A 27,231-nucleotide genomic window follows, 5' to 3' on the forward strand; every position below is an offset into this window, starting at 1 on the left:
ACTGGTTTAAACCTGAGTCTATCCCAATCATGTATAAAGGGAAAGAGTGGCGTCCGAAGGAGTACTATGGACCCACCCTGCTTACTTCCCTATAGCTTCTCCTTCCAAACACTTCTCTCCCCAGGTAAGCGCTTATATGAACAGACTGCACCAAATGAAACCTTGGGGTAAAGGAGGTCTTAGCACCCATCTAACCACTCCATATACTCTGCTCTAAAATGTTTATGTGGATCTTCCTGAAGCAATCACAGTTTAAACTGCGTTGCATACTCAGGGGGATCAGCACTGATTCTGGAGTCCCCAGTGATGCACCTGTACGATACCTTGTTTGCAAGTATGACTCTTCCATATTCTGAGGTGCAAAGCTAAAACAACTCAGAAGTGCACCTAAGGGAAAAACAAGAGAGAAACATCTGATGTGTTTCTGACTCATCTGTTGAACATGTCAACTTCTGATGCCGACTTTCAAAGTTAATGGGCTAGCATTTTAGTGTAGGAGATGTATCTTTGTAAACAACCAGTTGAGCCATCAATTTAGAGTGAAATGAAGCCGGTGGCCACAGTGTAGATAATTGTGGCTAGCTTTTCTACATGGCACTAAGGGTTTGATATATGACAGTTTAGGAAACAGACTTGTATTGTGGTGAAGGTCAGGAGGTTGGTGGTTCTTCATTAGAATTTATTTGTGTGCCAACCAGAGTTCCTAATCTAGATCATGCCTAGTAGGTGTAAGAGTCACAAAGACAATGATTCCTCAATTTCATTCTTTCTCAAAGGGCAGCAGCATGATCTGTTGGAATAAAATGAGAATTTCCCTAATCATTTATGGAGATATTATATCTCTTCACCCTAGGCATAATTTTATTCATTCATTGGACTGGATTTACAGGCCACTAAAAGAGGAAGACAACTAAAACAAACAAATGAATGAATTTACCAAATCAATTTACATGATATAATGGGAATACTAGTAGAGATTGCAGAAAATTCTATTTTAAGGAAAAAAACCTACAGAACCAAGTAAAAATTAATGATAAACAAAAATGAGCTCCCTTTTGTGGCTTGTTTTCATTCAGCTGTATCCAGCTATAAATGGGCTCTCAAAGAGTGCTACCAATTAGCTGTCAGTACAGAACAGCTTCAGAGAGTAATCCCTAAGCTTCCGGTATCTTTGTGACAACATCCTAATCTCTGTAAATTATTTGGAGTTGCATTTTTTTTAAAAAAAATCCATTAGAAGTGCTTGCTCTTCTCAGTGTAACACAAATGGCTGCTTAAAAGTGCCTGAAATGATTTCATTACATGTTTGAGTGAGGAATTATATGAAGTAAGAAGGCTTACACTGACTGGTGGTGGTTGGTGCCCACTAGGAATAGTAGGGCAGAAGGCAAGGAGCTCAAACGGTGGGAAGAGTCAATGAGAGGCAGGGCCTACAATTCTAGTTTTGTCCCCATTTGCCCTCCCTGCTGAGTTCTACAAGGTGCAATGCTGGGACTAAAAAGGAGGAGGAAGCTGTCAGGAAGTGCCATCCCCTGGACTGGTTGATGATAGCAGGCAGGTGAGGGCCGAATGAGAGTGCACTGAGACCGATGGGGCAAGACTCCATTCACTCTAATGGACCAGTTTCCACAGACTTCACCAAGTAAATTTTAGTCAGATGGAAAGCAGGGGAAGACACATACGTTTTCATTTAAAAATAGAATACAAACCACTCCCACAGTCATATTCTCTTTCAATGGGACAGTTGAACATTTTATATCTCTCCTTCCTGAAAGAGGTGCACTACCAGAGTGCTGCATGCTTTCCAAGAAAGGCACTGAGGCTGCAAGGCAAGTCATCCATCCCTAAGCATTGGGATGGATGAGTCACTCTGTTTCTGGTCCTTGTCAATGCATGTGTTGAATCCATCCAGTTACCACATTAAGATGTGGAAAATTAATATGCATATGAAGTTAAATATATATTATGTTGCGGTTAGCATTTATTTTGCAGATTCGATCACAAGTTATATATTAAAATACACACTTTTAGAAATGTGCTCATTTCTAAATGTATTTTATCCTAAAATACCACTTTGTTTTAGAGAGGTGCAAATTAAGTCAGTGTGCTTAACTATATGGACTAAACAAAACTCTCTTATATTTCTGCTATAGTGTAAGTCCCATTGATATCGGTGGGGCATACTTTTGTGTAGACATGTATAGGGTTGTGTCATATGTTGTCATACATGTGTCATACATGTGGAGGAAAACCTTAAACATGTTGCAGAGTTCCCCAAAAATAGACCAGAGGCAACAGTACTTCATTCAGCAGAGCTTTACATGTGCTGAAGGCAAAAGTAGCATAATAATTATCAAATCCAGAACAATCAAAATTGGCTCAGTGCATACAAAATCCAGTTGCAGCATAAACTTAACTCATAATAAGACTAAACCTTACCACTAAGCATTCTATGTACAGAAACAGAAACACCACACCAAAAGGAAGAGAGAGAGAAGAGAAAAGTAAGACCCAGGCTCCTTTTGGCCTATATTTATAGTCAGCACGACTCTGCAGAATACAGATAAGAGAACTAGTTCAAAGCAGGTTCCCAGAAGGTATAACCCAAACAATCATTAACCCTTCTGCCTCTGCTTCTCTCACACAGAGAAGCTTCTAGTAGCTTCTAGAATTAATCAGAATAGGAAAGATCTTTGCACATGAGATCAATACTTTCTGCACTAAGAAATGCAAACTGACAGGTTGCACCACAGGGAAGGGAAACTTCTGGATTGTTTTTGTTTGAGAGGATGTTCAGTTGCAATGGTGGTCAATACCATCCGTTTCATTTGAAGAATTCAATATTGTCTATAATATCGTTATGAATTGATGGACCAATTTTTAAAATTTATATACAGCATTTCGTTTATATATTTCAAAGCAGTTAACAATATACACAATAATTAATGCTGTCCCACTGCCACCCCTGGACTCTTTTCTGCATTGAAGAGTCTGGTCTGAACTAATAGGTCTGATGTTGTTAACATGTTTGGCAAGCTGCTCTGGGTGTAAATGGCTGAGATATGATTTGTACTCTAAAACAGTGTTCTTCAAACTAAACTTCGCAAACCCCTTTCACATGTATTTGTCTGCCTAGAAGTCCCCCCCCTCCACATGGGATATGGAGACCTTTTCGTGTTGTGGAAGATTTTGGGGTGCATTCTGAGTCACACTGCCAATCAACAGAGTTGTCTAGGCCTGTTTGGACTCTGTCTTTGTCCTACCTGCTGTTCCTCAGAAACTATCCAGGAGCTACGCATCTGAGGGAAAGGCTAGCTTTACTTTCAGGGAAACTTGTCCACCATTGTTGATCTTCACATCAATGACACCCTGCTAAGCTTCTAAGGAACCCCAGGGTTCTTCAGAACACAGTTGGAAAATGTCTGCCTTGGCAAATTAAGCACAAAGAGTAAGAAATAGGCAGGAGGCTATATTCCATGTTTTCTTTTTGGTATAAGTTCAGTTTTCAACCTGCCTAGGTTGTACTAAGTGCTGAATGGCAGCAGGAAATAAAATAAGTGGCCCTGAGCGGAGCAGAGCAGAGGGCTCACGTTGACCAGTATTGATCAAACCCCACCCAGGTCAACAGCTGGAAGCTTTCAAGCCTTCAAGCAATCTGATGCATCAAATGTACTTCAAGCACATTGTGACCTGAAATAATGTCTGCATTTTAAACATGTGCCTCCTATAATCTCTCACTCCGTGATGCAGAAAGGTGCACGACCCTAACCCATAGTAAATTTAAGTTCACTTGTGGTGCTTACATGGCAAATTAATTGCACTTATATCTATAGCTTTGTTTGTTTGTTTGTTACAGTAACTGTTGAGCTCCATCTATAGCTCCTTTAGTTATTATGCCCCCCCCTCCATTTCCACAGCAAACAATAATTCTTTACTGAAACTTAATCCCCTCAACTATGAGGTGAACAGTGTGTGGGAACTGTCTTCTCAATAGTCTTTCAACTACCCTGGTTGGTGGTGGTGGTGGTGGTGGTGGTGGGGAATGGAGTCAATAAGGAAGATACTTTACATATGAGAAGTTCACCTGCTTTGTTTTTTCACCGCAGTTGCCCAAAAGCACAAAGCTTTGTTCAACACTGCAGAGTGCAAATGGGACTTAAAAGAGGCAGCAGGAGCTTGAGGTCAAGTTCATACTTTAAGGTTTAATGCAGTGTTTCCCAAACTTGGGTCTCCAGCTGTTTTTGGACTACCATCATCCCTAGCTAGCAGGACCAGTGGTCAGAGATGATGGGATTTGCAGCTCAAAAACAGCTGGAGACCCAAGTTTGGGAAACACTGCTGCATTGCTTATCTGACCTCCCTGCATACTGGGATACACCGGAGAAGGGTGAGGCAGTGATAAGATTGGTATAGTGCAAACATGCCAGCAGGGGCACCAGATTGGCTCTATTTGCACTATGCCAACCTTGGAACTGCCTCATCCTTCCCCAGCTCCATTCTAGTATGCAGAAAAAACCTCTCTCAGCTGGAGGGGGGTCAGGTAAGCATCACAGCCCCTTTGTGCTATCTGTTGTTCCCTTTCATCTCTGAAGGGGAGGCCCTGCTGCTAGCTGTGGCTTATTGTGCAGTGACTTCAGACAGGGCCTCCTCTGTAGTGGCACCCAGGTGACGGCATTCCCTTTCTACAAAGGTACACCCTGAAGCATTATTGTATGGCTTTCAGTGCCAGCTGAAGAAGTAACTCTTCACCTAAGCTTTGGAAGATGGGCTGATTTGCTGTAACTGAGTAATGACAATCTGTTGTATTTTATATCATCATCATCATCATCATCATCATCATCATCATCTTAACCTGGTTTTAATGTATTGTATTTTGTTTTTACAGCTTTGCAGTATAAGCAGCTATGCTTGTAAACCACAATAGAACCATATGTCATAAAGGCTGCCACAGAAACCAAATTAATACTAATAATAGTTTTGGAATATGTGAAAAGGGCTAATTTGCAATAGTATGTGATCTGAGGTGCAGGGCTGTTGCTATTCTTGTAGCAAACTGTCACTTCGGTTCTCTAGCTGTAAAGAGGTCCTCACTTCAGAAAGATGTTTAAAACAACCTTTCAACATCTCAAGAATCCAGCATCTGACCCTTAGCTTAACTGTTGACACAGGACTGGGGAGCCTTTGACCCACGTGAAGTTGCTGAACTACAACATCCATCATCTATGACCACTGGACATGCTGAATGCAGCTGATGGGAGTTGAAGTCCAACAATTAACTGCTTCCTTCCTTTTCCGAATTCAACTCAGCCCGCTCCCTCTGTAGGAGAATGCATGGAACAGGGGTGGTTCTCCAGGGCTAACTTACTACAGCTTCACATAATCAGGTGGTTAAGATGATGCTTCAATCATTTACAGGCTTCAACCTATGGAAAGCGTCCATACATGTGCAACATTGATACTGGACTCTCCAAGATACAGAAGGTATAAGATTACATACTGTACAGCTTCACACTGTGTTTTACTTCCTGGTAGGAAGAGATCTGCCATGGGGGAGAGGGATACTCCCCAGTTTAGACCAGGGCATGAAAAACAAAACAAAACTCTATGCTTTAGAAGGCTACACTGAAAACTATGAAGAAAACAGCATTTTATTTTGAACTGAAGGTAAACAACAGGCAACAAAAGCACAAACACAACAATTCAAGCAGATCATTAATTAAGAGGAAAAGGAAACTCTATGGCTTCATATAATGGGTGAGCTATAAAAAAAAATCTTAAACACAGGTAGTTCTTCAAGTCCCTGCAATCTGGTGCTGAAGTCCCAATTGGTGTAAGGCTCTAAGTGATATCACCAGATCCTGCCCCCCTCCCCAGGATTATCCCTTGGTGCCATATTCCTTACCTCTCCCTCCCAGTGACCAATTCAGAAGCAAGAAGAATATATGGAGGGAGGGATGGTTGTGGCCATGTGATTTGCCAGCAGTCCATTTGGGGGTGCTAAATATCTTCTCCCTCCTCAGAGTGGGCTATCAGGAAAACAGCCCTATCATCCCAGGTGGAGGAAGCCTGGGAACGTGGGGTTCAGCAGGGCACCAGGAGCGCCTCCCCTACTCGCGGGGAACCCCGTTTTGGGGCTCCGGAGCGAAGTGGGGTGAGCGGCACGGTGCTGCGAACTGATTGCTACTTTCACGGAGGGAAGCCGCATAGCCATTGCCGGAGAGCGCTGACTTTTTCCTGTGGACAATTGGACTCTAAACAAGTACCCGTGAGTAGAAACGGAAAATTGGATCAAGAAACACTCTAATTTGGCATCGAAGCGGGAAGGTTTAAAACAGGAAGTCCGCCTTCCGCTTTTTGTAAATAGACTGAAGCAAAAACCTTGTAAGCTAATAGCCTGGAAAGTCGTTTCTAAAGGTCGAAATCTCCTTCATTTATAACTACTAAAACCCCCTTGGAAGCAGGAGAAAAGGGGGGAAATTTTTGACTGTTTAAGCCTGCAGGAGAAAGAGTAAAAGAAAAGTAAGTTTCCACCGTCTCAAACCTGGGAACAGGGTGTCAGAGACAGAAATTGTTGGAGACGTTCATTGACTGTGAATGGAACATTTTGACAGATAGCTAAAAAAGAGAAACAAACTGATTCCAATGTTGCCTTTTGCATCCTAAAGAAACAAAATATTTGAAAAATGAAAGTAACTTTCCTTTGTTGGATATGTTTTAAAAAGATGGATACAAATAGAAATTGTCTCCTCTAGAGGGAGCTTGTTAAATTGTTGCTGCAGTCCACTAGGGGACTTTACAGCTGCGAGATTAAGATCGTGGGACCAGTCTTCTGACCTTGAATAAAAATGTGTTGGGAGGAAGTCTTGGTGCTGGCTTTTTGTAAAACAAATGCTTTGCTGGAGCATTTGCATGAGAAGATGGATCTGATGAATGAGAAGTTGGACTTGATGACTGTTGTAGTCAGTAAATGTGGACAAACAGGGAATACTGACACAGAAATCATACAGGGACCAACTCAGGAAACTGGTTCAACTGGGCAAGTGCAACGGCAGATGATAATGGAGGAGGTGGCGGCTGCACCTCAAGTAATACAAATGGAGAGATCCGAGGCCCTGCAGGAGCATAAGCCGCTGTTTTTGAAGATTGAATTTGGAGTGGGCCAGGGGGAGCCTGGAGCTGAGGAGGCTCTTAACTTTGGAGGGACTTTGAAATATGCTGTTAATTATTTTTGGGGTCACATTGATGACTGTGGGGAGTGGGACTGTGGGGAATGGGCTGGTCTGATGAGGGGAGATGGAAATAAATATCGGCTGGAATCCCCCAGAGATCTACTCCTCAAGGAGAAAGGAAAGAAATTAAGAAAGAGACCAACAAAAGACAAGGAAAAGTGCAAGTATAAACAACAAGAAGAAAATCTGCAGAAGGGGCATGGAAGAGACTTAAGGGCCTCGGACATAAGATCACCAGGTTGATGGACTGGATGGAATGGACAGTAAGGACTGACATAACCCGAGACCAGGAAGAAGGGACGTTGGATGAAAATTGGAAGAAAGTCTATAAAGAAAAATTCTTATTTTGGGAATTAGTGTAAAATTAATGAACATTAGGGAAAATGTTGGAATGAAACTATCTGGCTTTAGTAGAAATGATATAAGGAGATATGTATAAATAAGTATTAAGTTTTAGCTTTAAGGTATTTTATGGTAAGATAAGGTTAAACAAATTAAGGCAAATTGAATAACAGAATATGGTGAAAGATGGAAAGGATTTGCTGAGTTAATTAATAGGTTAGACTGTCAAGATAAATTATTCAAATAAAAATTGAGAAAGATGGAAAGAATTTGCTGAAATAATTAATTAAGCTAGAATACAAAAAGGGAGGTGTGAGGAGGTCAAGGAAATAAGCAAATGAAAGATGTAATATGGGATTTTTCTTTTTCTTTTTTGTTATGGTGTTGTTGTATTGGCTTTTATGTATTCTTTCTTCTTTTTTGTTTTTTTCTTTCTTTTCTTTTCTGTACCTTTGAAACTCTGAATAAATATCATTTTTTTTAAAAAAAAGGAAAACAGCCCTATCTAGGAGGACTAGAAATATTGCCTAAGTAGACTTGTATGATCCATTCAATCATGTCTTAGGAAGATTTCTGAAACCCACATTTACTTTTAACGTATCTAGGTCTGCAAGCCACAAGATAATAAATAGCCCAGTTATAATGGCTGTCTGTGTTTCTAACATTAGTAACAGAGGACATTAATTTAGGACACCGGAAGGTCCTTAAGGCCCCCACCTTAAATAACTATAGGTTTTATTGTATATTCCCTACAGTACTAAGTTTAAATATTTTTGAAGTTAATAAAAATGTGGGAAACACATACACAATTAGAAAATTAAAATAAACACACTGTCGTGTGGGTTTCTAAACTGCTTCCAAAGAGGAAGAAATCAACATTATGAGTTCCACTTATTCTTATGGTTTCCTACTTAGGATTCTAATTCCCTCATTGATAAATTATGTTGTCTGGGATCTAAGCCAATAGTTTCCAGAAGTGAAGAAATCCTTATTGATCTGGATGAGCAGGGAGAGATCTCTCATTTGTTCGACTTTAAGTAGCTCTGTTACTTCTGATCTCTGTAAATGTTTTGATAAACTGAACATCGGAATCTTATCACCATATTCCTGACACGGTACTAAAAACAGATTGTCCTATCTGCTACTATGATGGAATCACTGAATTTGGAACTCACATGGTACGTATACAATTTATTCACAGGAAAACACTAAACATTCAATACAAACGGGTATTGTTCACCCTAACGCAAATGCACTGATCAAACACACTCATATTAGTGGTATTGTTGAAATCACAGTTAAGGAAATCACAAATATTAGCTTCATTCCAAAAAATTCCACACATGTTCAGACACATGGCAAAATTCAATATGAATGCTTTTAAGTATATGGTCCTACATAGGAAGAAGCAAGGAAATGAGGGCTGCATAATTTATTGGTTCAGCAAATTAAAACCCCGTAAGGGATAACATATTCTGCCAGCCCAGGGATGGGGCAGAAATTGCCAAAAGCAAATCCTTGTGTGGACTGTGAGGAATTTTTCCTCCTCTACATTCTGGACAAAAAAACCCTATTCCTGGATGTTCTTTGCCACAGCAGGGGGACAGCTGTTGAATGTTGTACATAGGAAGGAGCCGCTGGTAAAACAAGTTTTAAAAATATCCTAAACTGGATTTATGAATGAAATCACAACAAAATGCATCCTGATCAATAACTCCAGATAATGTATCAATGGTATGTAAGACTTCTAGGATTGATCTGAGCATATTGCTTCCGAATGAGATGCTGTAGCATGTCTTACAAATGTTTCCAAGAAGGCACTAAATGCATTAAGGAAGCACTATACTTTAATATAGATTGATCTGATAGCAAATTACAGGTACAGTAAAGTCCTCTGAACCTCACTTTCAGATGTTCCATTTTTTTATTCCGGGAATCATTTTACAAAGGTATGAAAGAAAGCTGCCTATCGGCACTGGAATCTAGTCACCATTTGTACCAGAATGAACACAAATCAATAGCTTCCTTGTGTGCTTTGACTAATCAAGATGGATTAAAGCATGGTGACAGTCTGTCTAGGCAATACAACATGAACGGAATGTCTGTCATTAATTGGTGGCAGGCTGCATTTCACAGCATTTTCCTTTGCAGGGTCAAACAAGTACATTTGGCTCTGGATAGGGGCGCAATTATGTCTGCCTAATTTGCCGCGGAGCTAGGAAGCACATAGTTTCAACCTTTTCCTCCCAATCTCCCAAATGTTCTTGGTCCCTACCCACTTGGTACTCATGCATCTCTCGCAGCTTAGTTCCTGGTGTCAGGAACTGAGGCTTGGCCACATCAGAGATTGCAGTGGTGGTACTAAATTCTATGGCTAGGGGAATCAATGTCTTTCCTTCACCATTGAAAGTTGGTTTAAAATGTGAACACTTGAAAGGTTTAAAACACTTGACATCTTTTTGGAGAGATTTATTTAGCTACAATAACAACATCAATATCTGCCTAGTGTTTTTAATTATCCTGTGAATCTTCTCAGTAGTACTCTTTGGAAATCAAGCCATCTCGTTGTTTATAATGTTTAACAGTTCATTAAAAAGCCTGTCTTTTTCTTCTTCTTTTTAAGTGAATACCACTTTTCAACCATATAGTCAAGGCAGCATAAATATGACTGCCATCCATTTAGAAAGGTCTTTTCATATTATTTATTTCCATTTTAAAATGGTATGTCAATTTTGCCCAAATAAACATGCTCAAAGCGCCTCACAACAGAGCAAGAAAAATGCAAATCAATACATCATTACAGTAACATTCAGGTATAGGTAAATCAATTCAAAACACAACAACAATCCGACGAATGACTCACTTTGATAACAGGAGCATTATAACACATAAAATCTTGAAATATAATCGTATAACAATCTATCCATCTAATACTATAATCATTCTAATGTAATCACATGTCAACAACATATCCAACACCTACGGCATGACAGTATTATACCACACAAACTAACCAATCATTATGCAGGCTATTCCCCCCCCCCCAGCACCCACAGTTCCTAGCAGCTTGATTATATATTATAGAATGCAGGGCAATTAATAAAGCTATACTGTGACGTACTTAAGAATTCACAGAGGCTGAAAATTAAATTGCACACATTTCATTTTAATATCTACTTGCTTAGTCTTGTTGTTTTTAAAGGGCATCTAGGACAAATTATTGGAGGACTGGCCTATCAACAGATACCAGTTATGGATGCTATGCACATACAGTGGTGTTCATGTTTTAGTTGGGTGGTATAAGATCTGTCCTGTATGCTATTGCAGGATGAGCATTTCTAGTTAATTTTAGTTATTTTAATTTGGTTTTCTAGGGTTTGTTTTTTTAAGTAAGTTGCTTTGAGAGAAGAAAATTGTAGCAAGTGACTAATTGCTGTTGCTGTTGTTGTTGCTGCTGCTGCTGCTACTGCAGAAAGAAACAGCAACAACAAAGTGCTGAGGAAACAGCAAGAAAGGGGGATTAGATGTTGCACAGAGTTGATAACAGCCATGAATAGGTAAAGGGACCCCTGACCGTTAGATCCGGTCGCAGACGACTCTGGGGTTGCAGCGCTCATCTCGCTTTACTGGCCGAGGGAGCTGGAGTACAGCTTCCGGGTCATGTGGCCAGCATGACTAAGCCACTTCCGGTGAACCAGAGCAACGCACGGAGACACCATTTACCTTCCTGCCGGAGCGGTACCTATTTATCTACTTGCATTTTGATGTGCTTTCGAACTGCTAGGTTGGCAGGAGCTGGGACTGAGCAATGGGAGCTCACTCCGTCGCGGGGATTCGAACCACCGACCTTCTGATCGGCAAGCCTTAGGCTCTGTGGTTTAGACCACAGCGCCACCCGTGTTCCTTCAACAGCCATGAATAGAGACAGCATTTTTCTGGTGTTTTCACTCACCTTGAAAAACCAACTTTCACTTTGTCAATGTTCGATGAACAAAATTTGCCACTCTAGTTCATATCATGACGCTTCTAAGCAGAAATGCCACAGCTGCACCTTCCTGCTTCTTTCCAGTTCCATGGCTGGCAAGTCAAGTGCAATTTTTGCACACACTCCTGCCGTGCTGTGACTCAGGCAACTTATCCTATTCTCTAGGTCAGGTAACACTGCTGGCAGATTTTTCTTATAGTTTCTGTCATCCACTGCCAAAAAAGTGGAAAAAGGAGTAGGGTGGAAGACACCTGCAGCTAACCTGCCTAGGGCTGCAACCTTCAAATCACTCTTTCTAGAGCAGTTTCATAATATTCTTGCTGACTGTAATGAATTGCCACAGAGTTGGTGTATTAAATATCTCAGCCTCAGGTATTTTAACCCCCTTGAACTCAGCAGGACTCAACCAGTTTCAGTCCACCTATTCTGATAAAACGAACTTATGGATCAGGCAATTAATCCTCAAGTCACTTAAGGAGGCGTATCTGCAATGTATTCACATTTAGTTTTGCTCAAGTGTGACATTGTAATTCTTTTGGGAAATGCACAAGAAAGACTCCTGAGGGGCTAGGTTGAAGCTGCTGCTGCTGCTTCTATATCTCCCTTCATCCAAGGATCACAGAGTGGTTTACAATATAAATGTTTCATTGTAAATGGCATTGCAAGCAATGACCTCTCATTGAAAACTCTTTGAAATACTAAAATAGTGAGTGGGGGAGGGATCTCAGCAAATTTACACGGTGCAAAGTTGCAATCTTTTGATTTATATGCAGTTTATCACATGCTGCATTACCAGTGTCAGGTAGCCCAAGCAGTAAAATTAGATGTGTCTGATGCCTGCAATCAGAATTAACCTCAGAGTTGCTACCTGATCCCCTAAATCACGTGTCTGAACATAATAAAGAATTATGCTTGGCATCTAGATTGCAACTTGAGAGCGTTCACTCTGCATATCTCACCTTATTAATCCATATGGCAACCCTGTAAGGTAAGGTGGCATTACTGACCCTATATTGCTGAGACACAGTGGCTTGCACTAAAATATTGGTGATTTTTTCATGAGGATCTTAAAAAAAGAAGAACTGCAAACTGAGATGCAAATGTGGAGAACTGAATTAAGACTGGGAAAGTTGTAAACGGAGAGAAACCGATGGACACATTCACCCATCCCTAATTTTGAGAGGTTATTTGTAGACATCACTACATCAAATACCACTTCAGGACTCAAAGCACAGTTGTGAGACCAAAGTTACATGAATAAGAATGACTGCATAGATCAATGATCAGAAAATCACAGAGTTGGAAGGGGCCACAAGCGTAACCTAGTCCAACCCCCTGCAATGCAAGAATCTTTTGCCCAATGTGGGGCTCAAAGCCACAACCTGGAGATTAAGAGTCTCGTGTTCTACTGACTGAGCCATCCCTTGAGATCCTCCTACACCAGGAAACTTCTGGCATTGACCTGGTGACATTCTGTGTCAGGTGTAGTCAACGTGGTGCACTCCAAGAGTTGTTGGGACTACAACTCCCATCACCTTCTACCATTAGCCAGGCTGGCTGGGGATGAGGGAAGTTGTAGTCCAAAACACCAGGAGGAGATAACACTGACTATCATTGTCCTATGTGATCCTCCTGAAAACAAGAAACAAGAATTATTTCATTTTAGAAGCAGCACCACCCCCTACCTTGGTATGGCCGTGTGGCGGGTGCAGCGAGGACTTCAAAAGTATGTTTCATGCATTTGTGGTATGAAACATTTCTTCACAACATACACATCATTCCCAATCCCTGAACAGCCCTTCAGTGAACCTTGGGCTCAGTTGGTTTCATAATGGAGATTAGCTTTCCTAGTACAATGGGGGTGTGTGACTGTAGTTTAGTATGCTTTCGTAACAATACCCTATGACTAAAAGTGACATTTTACACTGAATGCATTAAGACACAGATCTGTCTGCTTGGGGAATATATCCATTGCTCCATTATAAACCATTGATAGCTTTATCTTGATTTATTCAGGCAGTATAAAGGGAGATGCAAAGGGCATGTAAATGTTACACTTACACTGAAAGGTGTCCACTAGTTTTATATTGTGCTTTTTGAGATGAAAAGGGGAGAGGAAGATCAATGCACAGAGAAGGCACAGGGAAGAAAGAAGATGTAGAGCTTGCATAGAGAATTCTGATGTGAATATATTTTCTGCCTCCGTGGATCCCATAGGAGATGAGGGGACAAGTATGTAAGCCCCGATTCAACACAAAAACTAGATGAAGCTTTCTGCACACACACACACACACACACACACACACACACACACAAACAAACGACATTCAGAAAGGATGGCAGTACAGAGCCAAGGTCCAAAGCCTCATCAAAAGAGGCATTCTATGGTTGATTGGAACATCTGAGGAGTGGCAGGGAGAGGCCTGCAAATAACATTTGGTTCTTTTTCTTGAATCCGCTGTCAGGAGCAAGAAACCACGAAAGGCAGCATCAGCACTGTGGGTATGGAAGCCTTGTCCCATGAGAGTATTACATCTAGCTACTTCAGCAGTCATTCCCAGGCTGCAATCATCAACATCACTGGTGTCTAAGGGAGTAGAGGATTGAGATCGGATCTGTAGGACTTCCACATCATCCAGCATCTTACAGATTCAAATAAGGGCAATTTGACCTCCCTCTCCCAATTCTCATGCCAAATATTTAGCATAAGGATGTAAGAGGGGATCAGATCAAAGGTTCATCTAGTCAAATATACACATAAACCTTTTATTGCAGCCCAAACAAGGGTGGGAGGGAGGATACATCTTTTCAGAAGGCACTTTAATAATTATTCTCTACTATGACACTTCAATAGACACTATAATAACTATCCTCTATTGTGAGAGTGACAACATGAGAAATCCATTTTGGACTTGACTTTTCTTTTTTTGAACCACTTCCCCAATCCAGGAAGAGGGCCGCTATTAAATGATGCAGACCGCCACTCTCCAGAGTACATAACAGGAATACCAAATCTTGAATGTTACAAATGTAGCATATATCAAAGATAATTTGCTACCAAGCATTCATATGACAGAAAACATCTATATTATATTCAGCCTTTCCAGAAAACACGACAAATTATATATGCAGCGCAAGTATGAGAAATAAAAAAGTGACATACACGATACAAATATGTATCTTGTACATCACATTTTTAATTTAACATACTTGTGTTTCATATATAATTTGCACTGTTTCCTGTGGAGGCTGAATCCAATATAGATGTCTTCTGTCATATGAATGCTTGGTAGCAAATTATATACCAAACATTATGTAGGAGAAATGATGACCAGATTCTATTTCATTGTTTTCTCTCCCCCCCCCCCCCGCCCACTGTTGTAGAGCCTGCGCCATGATTCTGCTTGCCCTATATATATAAAAAAGACCCATTATCCATTAATAAGATGAAGAAATACAGCAGGTACATTTCCAGTTATTATTTTGAGTTAAATATTTATAAAGCTGAACTCCACAATCCTCGACGAGAAGCAGATGTAAATCACCAGCCATGTTTCAGAAAGATCTCTCTAAAGTGAATTTTTAAAAGGAAAGGGGCATGTGAAAGCTTCACAAACAACGTTGTTCTTAAAGGCAACAATGATATTGTTGGGGGGGATTCAAATGTAAGGGGTTGCAGCACGAAAGGATGAAACATGAGAGGATATAGGAGGAGATATTTCCCCACTTGGTAGAAGGGTTTAAGCACAGCTGAAGACAATATTGCCAGCAGGTACACAGAGCTATGCAGCTTAGCAGGTTTAATTGCCAATTGGCTGACAACCAGACTGAAAGAGGAGGTGACCACCACACAACATGGTACCCAAAGGATGTGGTAGAATGAGGGCTTACATGAGGGTCTCTCCATATGTGACCAAAGTGGTGCTACAGGTGCTGGCATGTAACCTCTGGAAGATTGCCCATGACGGTTTCTTGGGCTGAAGAATTGTTTTCAATCCCTACTTTAAGCTAGTCTGAGATAATGTAGTTGAAGAAAGAGACAAAACTGCACCATTAAAAACAACAATAACAACCTTGAGATTAGGGAAACGTGATGTATACAACTATTTAAGAAGTCAGAGAACGTACATGTGGATCCACCTGTCTGCCAGGAGCTGAGCTATTATAGCACAATTTTTATATCATGATGATGATGCTGCCATTCATGCTTAGCTCTTAAGTGTGGTTCACAACATAAAAATACAATATATGACTAGGAAAACCAGGAGGAATAATTAGTCACCAGGGACAGGGAAGAGATAGTGAATGTTTCTAGGACCATGCAAATAATGCTTCACATTTAGCCCATCGAGACTAGGCAAGACTTTGAGGCTTTCAGATATGAACATTAGATTACTCCATTACATATGAAAGCTCAAATCTGAGCAACTTTGGCATTCACATTGGGTAATTAGAAGGATTTCAAAGCTGTTTATTAAAGGTCAAATTCTATCATAAACAGCTTATGTGAGTTTCTAAGAGAAGGGCTTTAGAAATTACCAGAGTTGTGGGAATAAAAATATCCAGTTCTGCCATAGCAGAACTTTTAACTGTTGTAAAAAATACATTTTTACTGGGTCTGTCCTGAAACGTAGACAATAACAATACAGCATTTTGTGTTCCTAATTACATCTTTAGTACATATGGATGGACATCCTATCTTCAATTAGTCCTTATGTGTGCAAGTCTCATTAGATGAATCTAATGTCTGAAGACTAGGAGCAGGACTAGATAACTATAATGCTAAGTATGACTACAAATCCATCTCCTTTACCTTCTGCTATATTTTTATTGGCTACATATGTACATTCCTACACTGGGCATCTTTATTTATAGGTCAGATAATATCAACTGGCCTCTCATCTTAAAAGAGAAAGAGCGGCCATTTTCTCAGCTGGGAGGAGAGTGTCAGCAGAGTTGCCATGAGGGGCAGACTAATCCTTGTTGCTTCAGAAAGGCAGACTGGGATGGCCACTTACAAAATGCCCCCCAGAGGGCACATATTTGCATAAAATTTGAATATGCTAATGTATATGTATAGGTACAGAATTAGAAATAATGATAATAAATCAAAGTACCATTGAGCTCACCATAGTGGGGATTGTGCCATGATCAGGTAAGCACTCTGCCCACTCATCCTGTTGCCTGGTTAATAACTGTTGATAGGCAAATTCAAGGCCGCTGCTCTTCCCTTTTAATTCATTTACATTCTAACACCTATTTCTTTTGGCTGCTTTGAGCACCTAAAGGTTTAATCTCCCCCAGGCCCCCATCTCACAAAGAAGTTTGTCTGACTTCATTAACACTTGTTGATTCAGCTAGGATAACCACACCCAATACACAACCCAGGAAATATGCCTAACCTACTGAGCTTTACATGAGCTAATTACTGATGCTTAGAATACACACTACATTTCCTTAGATTCTAACCCCCAGATAATCCAACATAGTTTTTGGCACAAGCTTAATTAAACATCTCATGCAGGACACCAGTCCTGACTTAATTGGTTTTAATTAAGTGATTAGCAAGGTCTAACACACACTTAAATCTACAGGAGTCTAGCTATCATTTCACACCCGAGACTAGCTTTTGCCACCCCAAACCTTAATTAAATTCCAGCTCTAGCATGATCCAGAATTTAGGCTGCCTTGCACCTCCCAGATTCACAACAGTACATAGTTTAGAACCCCTCCTGTGTCCTGAAGTAGCATTTCCACGCTCCGCCACTGCACATCACAAGCTGCCCACTGGCAGAGTGGGGAAACTCACAGCTTTGTGGCTCCGAAGACCACCCATTCCTGGACTGAAAACCAAATGAGCATTTCATAGGGAAAGAGGATCCCACTGCCAGTCCTTGTATGAACTGGGGGTGGCACCCACAGCAGGAGGAGAGGGGGTGAACTAGGATCTCCAGTGTTTGTTTCCTTGTCTCCTGTGTCACCAGAACTCTGAGGCTTGTGTCAGCCAGACAGGTGAGACTCCACAGGCCAAGGGTGCCCTCTAAGTTGCAGAACCAGCTTCTGCCAACCATTGTGCACCATACATAGCCAGATGAATCAGTGTCTTAACTGGGTGTGAGGTTAATTCCTGTGCCTTTATCTTAAGGTGGACAGCTAATCCCCAGATCCAGTAGGGAGGCAGCAGGCTCTATAAAACCCTTTCTTCTAAGCTTGTTTGGTACTTGTCACACCAACAATGTATATTTTGCTTTGCCTTGCCTTTCCTAGTTGTGCCACAACAGAAAAGGCCCTTCTCCATGAATTCACAGTTTTTAATCTACTGGGTCGAAGGATATGAAGCAATTCCTTTGAAGAGGCTGATAGGTGCAAAGCACTATAGCTTGGGTTTTTGCCTACACACAGTAATGAATTGCTTCCCATGAAACATATCAAAATAAACACACCAACAATAAAAATACACACATATGAAAACAATCTACAAAATCAATCTAGTTGCAGATTGGGGTAAGAATCTTCACTTAAAAGGCATGTTGGGAAAGGAAGATCTTCCCTAGGCACTGAAAAATAATAATAATAGAAATGAGATGAGACGTTCACAGAGTATGTGATCTACCACAAAGGCATAACACTTTGCAAAATGTGTCCTAAAAGGTCTCATTTCTGGAAATAGCTTATCTTGGCAGCTGCGGGGCACATTGGTACCTTTCCAGGATATTGGAATTGCCAGGTTCTGTTAATGTAAAAAGCTAATCTGAAAAGAGGAAGAGGTGGCAGTACAATCGTGACATATACTCCTAAAGAGCTCCTATACATTTGCTTAACATTTAGCATGTAGTTGCTTCTCACTGCTTTAATTGGATCCCAGGCACATGCCTTCAGTGCCTTTCTGAAGAGGAATTGCTTCCCATAGTTCCAATTTCACTATCCATGTCAGTGTATTACTTTGATTAAGCAGTAAGACATGACAAGTGTGATTTACAAATGGCATTCATCCTTGGTCACAGAAACCATCAAACTTGTTTTTTAATCTGATGTATCTGAAGGCGAAAAGAGATCATGTTAAGTCCACCACTATATTACAGGCTAATGAGGTCTAGCTAGGTGCTTCCCAGCTAGCCTGTTCCCCCCACCCCACCCTGACTCCTATTTTTAATTTGTGTATTTATCAGTTTAAGTTACACACACACACACACACACACACACACACACACTTACTTAACTTCCAAAATAAGATCAAAACCTTTAAATAATTTGGTCTGCAATCCTAACCTGGCTTACCTTGGAGTAAGCCCCATTTAATTCACTAAGACCTGCTTCTGAGAAGACATAGATGGTGCTGTAATTCACAGATGCCATGACACCACAGTCTCATCGAGCCAAAAATATGGATGTAATGTTTGTATATGGGCTGCTTATACTGAGTTAATGTAATGTGCGGTATGCTTCTTTTCCTTTTAGCAATCATTAAGCAAAGATTGGAGCAGTAGAGGGTGCTTTAATTTTTTTCATGTGGTTGACTTCTGCGGGGTTCATAAGCATTGGTCAGTTACTTTTTTCATTTGTATGGAACATTGCCTTCAGCTGCATTCAGCTGAGTGCCTCTCAGTTTTCTCAAAAGATTATTTCAAAATGTAATTGTCTTAGACAAAAGAGTGAACATTCCTATGCTATGTTTTTTGTCTGTTACAAATCAATATGAATAGACTCTTACAAATCAACCAAGAATATAGATAGCAGTCATCCTGTACTCCCAGGTGGGTCACAAAACTAGAATTAATCTGTACCTTGGAAGATTAACTTCACATCGTGAACTGCCTGCTTTAAATTAGTATATGAATCAAATACTGTAGTTACCTCTTCTCCTAAATTCCATCTACAGACTACCAGGAATCCACTCAGGTGAAACTTGCAGTGCTGTTTGCTAAAAGAAAAGAGAAGTGTGTGTGTGTGTTTTTCTTCCTTCCTTCCTTGATCAGTGTCCTTCAAACTTGGGTCCTCAAATGTTATTGGGCTACGATTCCCATCATCTCTAGCCATTGACTAAGCTGGCTGGAGATGATGAGAATTGCAGTCTACAGAATTGGATGTGCCTCAGAAATTCCCAATGGCTAGACAGAGAGGCCTGGAGGCTGGCATTTGACCCCCGGGCCTGAGGTTCTGCATCTGGATGTATTGAGCCAGACTAGGACCAGGGAGCCATATTCTTACTCAGCCATGAAGCTCACAATGTGACCTTGGGCCTGTCACACAAGTGTGGTGGTACAGATAGGATGGCAAAAGGGGGTACTTTGAATGCCACTTGGAGCTCCTTGGAAGAAGGATAGCAAATATGAAAACCTGCATAACTTCATTGTGTAGATAGGCTGAAACTCTGAGACACCAAGGATGTTACAATGCCACAAAACTCTTCTAAACTGGGCAACCTCCTCCTACCCACCCTTTGTTTCTGCTGCTGAAAGAGACTGATGCAGAAAAAGTGAAAAGTCCAGTCCAGACGTCCAAGAACATAATGGCTCACAGAGACCATTGGCCTAACCTACTGCAAGTTGTTTTATTAATAGTATTCCAAACTATCCTATTAGTCTAGTTCTCATAAATCCTTGGTACTGGCAATCTTTGAGCTAGTGTATATCTTACAAGACAGAGCTCATCATGCAGAGCCTTGAATTAAATTTATGAGAAAATAAATGTTTGATTGCTCAAGTAGCAACTCTATCCCTCCTGCCATGTCTGACTGGCATTTCCTCTTTGTAGGAGTCAACTTGCTTTCCAGGGTGGGAGGCAGGCAAGCTCCCCCGATGAGACTCTCAGAAGAAATGGCTGTTTGCTGAATAAATTCACGAGAAGAAAGACAATTCTGCAGACTTCTATGAATCCATGTCTAAAAGCCCAAAGTATAGTAGGATCTGTAAGTTGGTGAAGGAGATGGGGATAAAAAAACTACCCCCAAAATGGCTCAACTCCTCATCCTTTCCCTCATACAAAGTTCAAAGAATTGCTTTAAAGTTTCCTTCCCCATCAGGAGCCCACAAAATTATTAAGCACTGATAAAAGAAAATTTAGTTGTAAATTATAGGTCTCACATGGATCAGTTTCAGACCTTCTAATATTTCTGCTCTACTTAATTTTTTTGCATAATTTATTCATGCATGGGGTTCCAGCAGATTGAATAAACTTTTTGATTTACTGCCCTAATTTCTAATTAGGTAGTTCCTCGCTATAAAGTGTTCACACAAGGAGCTATCATTTTAAAGTATCATGCCATATTAAGCAATTGTAAAATGCATATATTTTGTGTAATTACAAAGCTCATTCTCTTGTCCTCAAGAGATTTTCATGTAGAATAATAACGTGGGAAAATATACTGCTTGCTGGAGCTATTGCAGATTCTAATTTGCACCTTTCATGCTCCTTTTCATATTTTATTTACTCTGAAATGTCAACCATAACTAAAGTTGGTCCAGAAGGAATGTTAGACATTAGCCCCTTTCCCTTGGAATCTATTGTGATATTAATGTATGTCAGGAAAAGATGTATGTCTGCAAAAGAAAAATAAAGGTTTCTGTCTGAACATTGTCATTGAATAAGATCGAATTTCTGTGAGTTACATCAGTGGGCTTCAACCTTTTCAGAGCAACTCCCCCAATTCAAATGAAGTTGATTTTAATTTTTTTAAAAATTAAAATTAAATTCTTTCAAACATATAACAATCTATAATTTTTAAAAATTATACTTCTCTTTGTGTGCCCACATGTAGTCAGGGTTTGTGTTTGGGAACAATAATAGTACAGAAGATTAACTGAGTTTAAAACTTGGCCACAACTTCACTAGTTGATAGTAAAAGTAAAGGTAAAGGACCCCTGGATGGTTAAGTCCAGTCAAAGGTAACTATGCGGTTGTGGCGCTCATCTCACTTTTCAGGCCAAGGGAGCTGGCATTTGTCCACAGACAGCTTTCCGGGTCATGTGGCCAGCATGACTAAACCATTTCTGGTGCAACAGACCACCATAACAGAAACGCCATTTACCTTCCCTCCGCAGCAGTACCTATTTATCTATTTGCACTGGCATGTTTTCAAACAGGTAGGTTGACAGGAGCTGGGACAGAGCAACGGGAGCTCACCCATCGCAGGGATTCGAATTGCCAACCTTCTGATTGGCAAGCCCAAGAGGCTAAGTGGTTTAGACCACAGCACCACCCGCATCCCTGGTTGATAATACAAAGACTTGGCATGGGGTGAAGATCCAGTTATCAGACAGCCCAACTGCTGTCCATTGTACCCAGCCCAGCCTGAGCACAGGGACCTACCAGTGGGGAGGATTGCACAGGTTTGGGTGCACCACAGTGTGGACCATAATTTTTATTGTTTTAAGTATCTAGCACTCTCTCTCTCTCTCTTTCTTTCTCTCTCTCTCTCTCTCTCTCTCTCTCTCTCACACACACACACACACAAGTGCGCACACACTTCCATTCTTGCTTCAGTTCCTTCTTCCTTGCTCTCTTCCTTCTTTACCCTTCTTTCTCCCTTTCTTTGGCCCTCTCTTTTTAAAAAAACAACAACACAAAGTTAAAAAACAAAAATGATGGTTGTGTCTTTGGCAACTGAGCTTTTGGTCCAACCCATTAGCTGAAGAAGAGATCAACAAGCTACATGATATGAAGCAGTAAGAAATGTGAAAAAGAATTATTATTTTTATCATTTGTTTCAAATTAGGCATAACTTTGTACAGAATTCAAGCTGGCATTCATCCAAAACATCTCCAGCGTCAGAATCATGCCCTATGGATATATCTCACACACAACATGGGATTGGAATAACTATAAATAGTTTATAGTTGATTCCAATGAAAGCAAAGAAATTTAGAGAAGCAATAATGTTTATAGACAATAACTTATATCAATTCCAATACATTCTTTCTTAGTGTTTTTGTATTGAACTTTCTGGTTCCAATACAGGATATTTGTGGGGGTTTTTTTTGCAACATTGTAAACAGAAATTATTTATACTGCAAAAATAAAATAAAAATCTATCACTCCAGCACTGTTTTCAAACACATAGCAGGGTGGTGCTGATATTCTAGATGTTTACAGGAAACCTTTCTATAAGACAACATACAGAGTTGTCTTATAGTGAGAGCTTGTTTCCTGTAACTGGCACCATCTCTCTCCAATGTTGCTGGCCGAAGGCATTCCCAGGTATGTGTCCTGAGACTGTTACTCCCCACTGGCAACAGCTATCCAACATTTGAGGCAGAGAATATTTCCCAGCTCTTTCAGCCAGAGATGGCAAGAACTGAACTGGGTCGTTGCTGAAGCCAAGCATGCACACTGTATCCTTCCCATGAGAAATTTGGAAGAGAGACAAGACTCTTATGATTAGTAACGCTTAACTTCTAGAATGCACATCAACATAACCAACTGGATTTGCTTTTTTGTTTTGTTTTTTAAGGGCACATGATACTTATCGGTGGTTTTTATTTTGCTATTTGTTTCAACTGTGCTGTAATGCAGAAGAACTGCAGAGAATGCCAAGAACTGGTCATCCATTGAGACACTCAGCAACTTCTCCAGGCCACTTCATCAGCTCCTAGGAAGCCTCAGGGAGCAAAGTGAAAAGGCCAGGCTCTGAAGCAGTGGTCTTTACTAGTGTGGAATGAGAGGGTACCTTGGAATCCCATCAGTTACAGTGTTGGTTTTTGTTCTCAGACAGCCTGAGTTCCTGAGTGAAATTATTCAAGGACTGGCATTTCTTTAGTCAAAAACTAAGAAAGATTTTGCCATCGCTGAGATTGTGTTTGAACTGAACTGACCTTGCCTCCTCCTCGCCTCTCCCATTTTACTTTCCAGGAAGCTGCCGTGATGCAACCAGAGGTCAGGTGAGCATCACCATCCCACCATCAGCTACTGTCTTTGACAGTTCAAACATGCATCTCATTGCTGTGGAAACTGTAGTGGCTACAGCATCGAACTTATACCAGGTCTGAACATTTGTCCAGTTTCCCTAGGATTGTTTACCCTAACTGAAAGAGTTCTTTCACATTATCTGCTATCTGACCCTTTCAACTGGAAATGTGAGAGGGGCTGAACCTGGAATGTTCTGCATGCAAACCATGTGCTTGACCACTGAGCTATGGCTCTCCTCAAATGTAATTAAATCATAACTGAAATTTAAATCATTTCCCGAAAGGATTAAAAGTCAAGACGGAACTTCCAAACCTCAGAATATGACTTGCAACTGTCATGTGGACATTGTGGCTGATTAGGGATAGTACTTAAACTTAACAGCTACAAAGGGCTGCATTTTTTAAAAGAAAATCAGCCATAACATTGATTTTTTTTAAAATAGTAAAATGCTGTCTTTTGGCAATTATTTGTAATGAAATCAAGAGAAACAACATAAAAATGATTGCTACAAGCATTGGTCAGAGCAACAAAACCACCTGTGATATCCCCAAACCTCCAGGCAAATAGAGAGCATTTTAAGGGAATTGTAGACAACAGGAAGTATATGCAAGATTCACAAGTCTGACTGCACATACAAGAGACATTTTCTCTCGCTTCTTTTTCAGCGTCTGCAGAATATATAATATGCACTGAGAGCCTATCCATCATGACTGTTTCATATTTATAACCTTCTGAGTCACAGACAGAAGACAAAACCATTGTAGTTTACAAAGTTATTGCAATATATAGGACAGGACAATACACCAAGAAACATCATGATACTAAGAGCTAGTTCCCACTGGGCTGCAACACTTCAGACTTCAGGCACAGGCTCACGCAATGGAATGCTTGAACCGTTGGGCCATAGCTGTCAAGTTTTCCCTTTTCTTGCGAGGAATCCTATTCGGAATAAGGGAATTTCCCTTTAAAAAAGGGAAACGTTGACAGCTATGTGTTGGGCAGTAGGTGATTTCTTTCCCCATACTATCATTTGTAATATTAATGTTGATGCTTGTAATGATAATTATGCGTCTGCACTGTGCTTCTCCTACTCCTATTCTCAATAACTTGAGATCTATCCATGAACCATGCCATGGAGCAAGCACAGGAACAATAAAGGGTTGGCATAGCTTACCCACCTATCTCAATATTCAGCTGATGCCCATCTCAAGCAGCTTCTTCTTCCTCCATTCTTGCATTTTAAAAAGTCTGCAACTACATACATATATTCAAGAAGTGCCTCAACAAGCTGTCTGTCGACTGCTCCACATGAAATACACTTCTTTCCATACTTCTTTCCCCATCCCAATACACACACATTCTCAAAAGCTTTTCCCAACTTTTCATCCATGGCCGGATTAACTCCCAATTGCCTCCTTCACAAGGCTACCAAAACAAATCGGAAGTGAATGGGCCCTGGGGCTTCTTCTCTCTCCCCCTTCCATTTTCAAAAAGTCCATTCATAGGCATCTCCCACCTCAATTCCCCAAAAGCCCTTCCATGGGCAAAGCAAAAAGGAAAAGAACAACTCTGGTGCTTTCTCCACTCCTCACATCCTCAAAATAAATACATAAAAAGGTGACAATCACCCTCCCTCTCCTCTCCTCTCCTTGTTCTGTCTTCCCACAATGTGCAACTGCCCACATTTAGTCTTCCCTGCAAAGAGAAGGAGTTAATAACACAGCCAACGCCAGAGCCAGCATAGGCAGCAAAATAAACACAGCAGCAATTGGATCAACTCCTTCTCTTTTTCTCTTATCAAAGAAAATCAAGCAGAGAGGAGGCGAAGGGGTCCTAGTACTTCTCCCTATTTTTCCCTTTCATGGTCAGCAAAAAGAGAGGAGGTGAACAACCCTGGTTTTTCTTACACACACACACACACACACCCTGCAACATAGCCAAAAAACCCTTCTCTCGGTTTTCTTCCCACGACAACAAGCTCCAAATAGGCTCACCCTTTCCTCCAGAGAGGAGAGGCAGGAATTGACCATCAGCACCAATTGGACAACTTTATTTACTTTTTTCACATTGATATCTGTCAGTTTTTACAGCACCTGACAGAATGTGACTTTCGCATAACTTGAATTTTTAAACTTTTCAAACTCCCTGCTCCTTTTCCCCTCATGGTCAGAAGAAAAAAATCAATACAAAGAAAGGGGAGAGAGAGGGGAATGAGAGAGAGAGAGAGAGAGAGAGAGAGAGAGAGAGAGAGAGAGAGAGAGGTGTGAATAACCCTGGTTCTTCCCCCACCTCAGCATCCTTAACCCTCTATTTGATTTATCTCAATCCTCTTTCACCCTTCCTAATATATCCCAGTCCTATCTCCATTTTTTCAAAAAGGTTTGTTGTCTCTTGTTCCTATCTTAGTTACTTATTCTATTAGTCTTCAGTTAGAACAGTCACTTAGACAGTGTCACTTCCTTCTCCTGGCTCCCAATTTTGGCCACAGTGTTAGGATTTGCATTTTATCTATAGCTGTACCCTCTCCCAGTCAACCCTACTCATTTATCTAGTGCTTAGCATATTATAATTCCTTCACTCCTGCCTACCTAGGCAATTATAACAACCCCATCATTGCTGTATCGGCTATATTATTTGCTCATTGTATTGCCATTTTCCACTTTAAAAAATGACCATTTTGAAATTAAACCAAACCAAACCTGGATTTATCTGTTTTCAGAGATATGCAACTTATCTTTTCTGAAAGGTTTATGCCACTGAGTGGCTGGTTTTGCATACTGCTGCTACAAAGTGCAGGTTTTTTTATGATTGTTGTTTACATAGGATTGCTGCTTTAAACTACATGTTAATGTTCCTAATGCCATTTCACTGTTTATTTACTGGACGTTCCCTCAGTTCTTGGAGGGGTAGGCTGCAGCTCTTTTAAATAAATGATAAAACCTTTATCCTTTACGTGCAAAGAATCCTCTTCACCTGGGATTTTTTATAACTCTTGAGGTCATCTATCCTATATATATTTCATCCCCTCTACTGCAACACAGCTGGGCCAAGGGAAAATTTAACAAAAGCTGGATGTTAAGTTTTTCAGCAGAGAAGAAATGTATCAGTATCAACCGCAATCCTGGAGAGGTGACCACAGAACCATCAACTGTTATCAGGCTGATGATGAGATTGCAATTGTCTCTACAGGGGGTAACTGAAACCTCTCATTTCTATTCACTACTTCAGCAAAGCTTATAAAACACATTATACTGTAGAACAAATGGCTCCACTGCAGGATTTGCTTTCCTTGAAGGACAAAATCCAGACAGTCCACAGCGAGAAATAATAATACTAGTTGCCAGTTTCACTTACATTTGCTTTTTATTTCCAATCTAAGAGCTATAAGACAAAATGCTTAAATATATGCTATAAATAGGGGCATGTGGTCAAGTTCCTTGCTGAACTACGCACACTGGTTGTGGCAATGCAAATTGGGCCAGGCAAGTGTGGCTTCCTTTCCAGACAAACACACAAAGCAAAATGTGAGCACTTCCCTGGGGTGTGATCTTATGCTCTTGGGAGTGTGTGTGTGTGTGTGTGTGTGAATTATCACAGGACTAGGGTTAGCCAGCTATACTGGTCTTTCCCAGCCAATTCAAACACACATTACAAGGGCTGGCCATGTATCTCCTCCATAAATGAACTAGTCATTTCATAGAATCATAGAATTCCAACTCTACATTGGAAGGGACCCTGAGGATCTACTCCAACCCCCTGCAATGCAGGACT

At 40.7% G+C, this 27,231-nt stretch overlaps 1 long non-coding RNA gene across 2 annotated transcripts in view; it reads right to left on the reverse strand.

Moving 5' to 3' along the window:
* LOC310759853 overlaps positions 1–27,231 on the reverse strand; it is a 42,600-nt gene continuing 15,369 nt past the window's right edge. The window contains exon 3 of one of the 2 annotated variants that reach the window (XR_014546571.1): positions 1–790. This is a non-coding gene — a long non-coding RNA (uncharacterized lncRNA). Of the gene's footprint in view, positions 791–13,072; positions 13,189–27,231 lie in introns of those variants that run through there. The other variant, XR_014546572.1, reaches the window with a different exon arrangement.

Source organism: Podarcis filfolensis (assembly GCF_964270895.1).
Source record: "Podarcis filfolensis genome assembly, chromosome: 3".
In the NCBI taxonomy this organism is placed as follows: domain Eukaryota; kingdom Metazoa; phylum Chordata; class Lepidosauria; order Squamata; family Lacertidae; genus Podarcis; species Podarcis filfolensis.